Raw genomic sequence first — 6335 nt, forward strand, 5'->3', positions numbered from 1 at the left:
CGACTTAGGAACCGGAAGAGATAATGAGATCTAAGTACCCTACCTCTTTTCAGGTAAATTTCGGGGATGAAATTTATTTAGGGGGGAGAATTGTAACAACCCGATAGTCACGGGTGTCAGAAAATGTATTTTTGATACTCCGTTACCATAAATCAGACTCGTAAATATTTCGAAATTAGTTGTGTAGTTAATTAGGTTTTGGTTAGGTAAAATTGCATGAATTAAGAGTAATTAGGTAAAAGGGCTAAATTGTATAAAGAGTGAAAGTTGAATTATAGATTAAAGAAAAATTAAAGGGATCAAAGGAGCAATTATGCCAATGGTCATAATTGAGGCAGATAAGTGTATATATATTATAAATATTTAAAGTTAAAAATATATATTATAATATTATAATATTAAAACTTAAAATTTAAGTATACATATTATTATATTATAATGATAAAGTAAAAGAAAAAGAAATAGAAAAGAATGAGAGAAAGAAACAAAACAGAGAAGGAAAGAAATGAAAGAAAGAAAAGAAAAAAAGAAAGAAAGAAGGAGAAAAGTTGGGGTTTCAAGTGTTCAAAGCTCAATTGGTTAGTCAATTTAGTCCATTTTCTTGTAATTTTATATTTTTGGAATCCTTTATTAAATACTACCCTAACAATGTCAAAATTTTAGAAATTATTAAGTTTTTAAGTGATGTTTATGTTGAATAATTTTAGTATTAGGGATTAAATTGATAGATTTTAAGTTAGAAATGAAAAGGATTGAATTGTAGAATAAATTGTAAATTTTGAGTATTAGGGACTAAATTGTGAAAATTCAAAATTTAGGGATTTAAGTGAAATTAAGGAGTTAAATCTAGTCTAAAGTGGAATTTGTATGAAAATAGAAAATTGATTGTGAAGAAATAAAATTAGTCTCGAATTAGGGACTAAATTGGAATTTAGGCAAATATTAAGTAAAAATTGAAATATTAAATATGAGACCTGAATTGTGTTGTGTTGATGAATTTTAATTGTTTTAATTCTGTAGGTGAGAATTATTGTGTTTTACAATTGAAATGAATTGATTTAGTATGTGATGAATTTATTGAATTTATATTGATTGAATTGGTATATATATTGATTATATTGATTATTTGAATTGAAATGAATATTGGTTGAATTTGAAAAGTGAATTAAAACCTATTAACTGTATCGAGTTGAGTCGGATATAGATGGCATGCCATAGGATTGGAAGAGTTCAGGGATTTCTTCGATTTCGATTCGATGAGACACTGGGTATCAATTTATTACTTCGGATTAATTCGATGAGGCACTAGGTGCCAATTTACTTTGGTTTAACCGATGAGACACTGGGTGTCAATTTATTACTTCGAATTATTCGATGAGGCATTGGGTGCCAAACTGATGTGTTTTGGTTGGATCTGTATATCCGTCCGAGTCCGAGTCATGTTAATAGAGGTAAATGAATAATAAAGTCTTATAATTGATATTGAAATGGAATGATATGAGAAATGAAGTGGAATAGTGAATTGAATATGGTATGGATAAAGCAATTGCTTTATGGATAAAACAAGTGCATAAATGAAATGTGATTAAAATTGTGAAAAGCTATTTCTATAGCAAGTGATGGAAAATTTAGTATTGTATGGTTTTAAATGTTCAATTGTGCTTAACTTTTTATTATACATATTATATGTGTTTTTTTAAATATTCAGATTATAGAAATACCATTGAATTTTTACCCAGCGTACGGTTTTTTTTTTCCGTACGTAGGTTAGGTACTTAATTTTGATTGCCGATTCAGCATTCAACAATGATCCCGAACTCAAACGTGTTGATGTTTTTCCTTTTGTTTCGGCATGTACCTAGGGTGTCTAAATATTAATCATTTTGCAAATTGATTGGAAATAAGATTATAAGTTAATATTGGATGGTTATATACATATAATTTTATGTTTATGTTTGAGGTCATATTATGGCAAATTTAAGTTAATGTTTAAATGAACATGAAATAGATAAAATAAATTGAAATTGGCATGTTTACAAATTGGATTTGAATGATGTTTTATTGGTATGTTTTGATGATATAATTGTGGTACCTATGAGGATACATTAATTAGGAACCTAGGATGATTGTTTTGACATATTTAGGATGTGTTTGATTGTGTTTTGAATTGGTTAAACGAATGATTTTTGAGTTGATTATTATTCAAGCTTGCAGGGAATGGTAAACTTGTTGTTAAAGGTACATTTAGAGTCCACATGGCCAGACACATAGGCGTGTGAATGGATTGTGTGAGACACATGGCCTGACCACATGGGCATGTGAACCCTGCAGCTTTGAAGATTTTTAATATTTTACGAAAATTTCTCTGAGTCTCTGAATTAGTCCCGATTTGTTTCTAACACGTATTTTGGGCCTCGAGGGCTCAAATAAAGGATACTATGTATGAATTTAATTGGTTTTTGATCTGAATATTTGTTGATATCAATATTTAAACCAATATGATCCTATTTTATCTCATGCTAACTATTACATCTTCCTTCATGAAAATGTGAATTACTAACAAATAGTAATTAAATCATTTGACCTAGACAAATGACTCGTGGCCACATTACTTTTCCATCTATCATGTAATGCCAATAAGAGGATATCATTTACCATTTTTTAAGCTATGAATCCCACTATTGTAAAGAAAGTTATGCCATGTAAAAGTTGTATATCTAACACATCAACTTTTTTAGTTATTTGAACTTAGGAAAAGTATACAAGTTAGGCATACATAATTAGCCACTTACTCAATATTGAGGTAAGTCACACTTCACAAGTGAATTAATCTATAAACAGATCTAAGATTAATTCAACTTGTGTCCTGTTAATGTGTTGTCAATTCAGACAATCATATGTATGTCTCTATGTTCTAAGAGTTAACCACTCTGGTACCTAAGACAAAGTATTTCCCCATTTGGATTTGATAGAAGGCATAATAGTCCTTTAATCAATTTATTCAATTTCAATTCATCTGACTATGGATCTCTTAGATTACCTACTAATACAAGTTGTTTTCTCGCATTACAATCCGACCATGTAATACAACTTAGTATTAGCTAAACATTAAGTAATTAATAAGCAAATATTTGATTATATTTTGTTTAGCTTGTAGAAACCGTTATGACATATACATATAGTATTAATATTATTAATGAAATTTTACTTAAATCATTTCATTAAAAATTACATGTACAAATGATGAATAAACTACACTTAGGGCACTAAATCTTAACAAAACGATTCGAACAAACTTTCTTTTTAACCAACCGAGCAAATTAACAACTAAGGATTTTAGGTTTCATTAATTTGAGGATTTTCATCAATCTTTTTATCTTTAGCCAATATAAGATATTTATAAAGAGCTTATTAGAGTTTTAATTATTTATAATTACCAATAATATAAAGAGTCTTAGGCTAAATCAATCAGAAGGGGTGACAAAAATAATCTTATAAGGACTCTCTATGCCGTCCATTTTGCTTACTTGGGCGACAAGCGCTTCCCATATGAACTAGTCACTTCAAACCAAAGTTAGGTCAGTTTAAGTCCCACATATGTATTTTGGACTCTTAATTAATCTTCGTTAACAAACTAAAATTGATTACCCAATTAAATAATTTAAACAAGCCCTACTTTAATCTCGTTGAAATCATGACGACTTCACTGTATTAAAATGCATGTATAACTTTACTTAATTAATTTTGTTCAATTCCAACCACTTTGGATTCATTATTTGATCTATTTAAATAGACATCAAAAGTGACTAAATTAACTCCAGATCAATCTAATCATTAAATTGAGGAAACATCTATTACTCCAATGAGTAAATCTAATGAACCATATATCCTTTTTCAATTGTTTACGGTTCCATGCAAGTATTCATGTTAATAACAATCCGTTAAAGAGTTGTGTTGAGCTAGTGGAGGTACTGACTGGATATATATAATTAGGACTTAAATAATTTATAGTTAAGTTCTAACTTTTTATCTACTAATCACAAACTATTTAGTCACAGAGTCATTCCACTAAAGTATCATGACCGAACCCCCCATTATATACCATTACAAAAGCAACTGATTTCAGGCTTTTGTTCAATGACCTAGTTATGTTTATTACCTTAATAGGATATCTTTGATCCATTTAGGTTAAATAATAATTTGAATAAATTAAATTTCAAATTCAAAATTCAATTTTTAATTACAATCAATTAAATAATTTAAAGAAATTAAATTAATCACTAATTTATATCTTGCTTTTAGTGAGAAAACACATTTATTAAAATAAAATAAAACTTGTGTAGGGATGATAGTCCGATCTAATTACATATCCCATAATTTATTAAAAACATGAATTTACATCAATCTAAATTCTAGGAATCACAATAGTGACAAAATTACTTTATCAAATATATAATAAAATAATAAAATACATTCATTCACATACATAACCAAAACATGCATATATTTACAAGAACGTTACATTTTACCAAAATTGACCAAATATGAAGAAAAGAGAAAATTTAGTATCGATTTGTACTATAAACATAGAACAATCTTTGCTCTAATATCAATTATTGAAAAATTTCAATTTAATAAAATGGTTTTCCACCAAAGCGAAAAATTTTAAAACCAAACTAGATTGTGATATTTATAGTAATAATTTTTTATTGAAAAATACTTATGCTTTGTACGAGGCAAATCCTAAATGTTCCTAGCTTTCAACTAAAAGATCTTCTTTACTATTCTTGTACTACAGATTGCTTCGAATGTAGACTCGATCAATCACGAACAAAACATAGAACTAGAAATAATTTATTACTTTTATTAGGAAAGTAATTCTCTTTAATAGAAACCGATAGAATTGTTATTTTCAAAAATAGAATTTATACTTAGAAAATAAATTCTCTCTACTTTTGATAGAATAACAATATCTCAAAGTTATGTGAAACATGTGTAAATAGCTCTACCGATGCAATCTATTTATAGGGAGAGATAGGAGAATCTTGGTTGAATTAATAAAACACAAATAATATTTATTTAATAGAAAAAATAGTCTTTTAGTCTAACTAGAAGAGGGGGTCGCACACCCTAGTTAAATACATTAGGGTTGCACTAGGGTTGTTGCCCCTCACATATAATATAAGAGGAATTAGGCCTCTCTTATATTGAGCCTAATTATATGTATTTCTTGGACTTTTAACCCATCACTTTATAATTTAATCCAACTCAATAATTTTTTTCTATTTTCATAAATAAATAAAAATTAATTAATTAGATAAATGAATTTTTCAATTAAATAATTTTCTCAACTTAATTCTAATTCAGTTAAAGTCATAACAACTTTGTTGTAAAAGAATCTATGATGAAATATATTTATTTTCAGATTCAATGATTCACAATAACTAAATAATTTAATTCCATTTTCGAATTTCAATTATTTAAATAATAATTTGAAAAAATTAAATTAATTCTCAAGTTATTTTTATACTCAGTGAGAAACCACATTCATTTATGAATGTGGCCCATTTCTCCAACTTTATCATTTCCTTCAATTTTTGCTCATTTAGTTTGAAAGCACATTCATTTCCATTAATGAGAAAACACATTCATTTTTGTTCATCTATTTCAGTAAGAAAACACATACGATTGATTTCTTGTTTCAATGAGCAAACGAGGGATCGTTTGGACATATATAATTAAGGCTCAAATGATTTATAGTTAAGTTTCAGCTTTTCGTCTATTAATTATAAACTTATTTAGTCATGAAGTCCTTCCATTATAGTATCATGGTCAAGCTCTCCCTAGTTACATACAACTATGAAAGCTACTCAATCAGTGCTCATCCAATGACTTTGTCATAACTGTGTTACCCTCATAGGATATCCTTAATCTCTTTGAGATAAATTCGTTCTCTCAATATGATCATATTTTATCTTATAGTAATCATTATATCTTCCTTCATGAAAAGCCAATTACTATCAAATAGTAATCAAGTCATTTATCATAAACATAAATGACTCATGACCACGTTTATTTTTCATCTATCATGTAAGGTCGAATATGGAAAATGTGAATTCCACTATTGTGAATGATGCTACATACCACAAATGTAACACCCTTATACCCCGTTAGATTATATGGACTTGGTATAAGACTATTTCATTTGGTGCCAAAGCGGTTTTGGCTAAACATTCTATAATTCAATCATTCATACATGGTGTTTTAACTTATTTAACTCAAAAGTTATTAATATAAACATCCGAGGTTATTAATGAAAGTTCTTTTGTGTTTGG

Source organism: Gossypium raimondii, chromosome 3 (genome assembly GCF_025698545.1).
Source record: "Gossypium raimondii isolate GPD5lz chromosome 3, ASM2569854v1, whole genome shotgun sequence".
NCBI classification, from domain to species: domain Eukaryota; kingdom Viridiplantae; phylum Streptophyta; class Magnoliopsida; order Malvales; family Malvaceae; genus Gossypium; species Gossypium raimondii.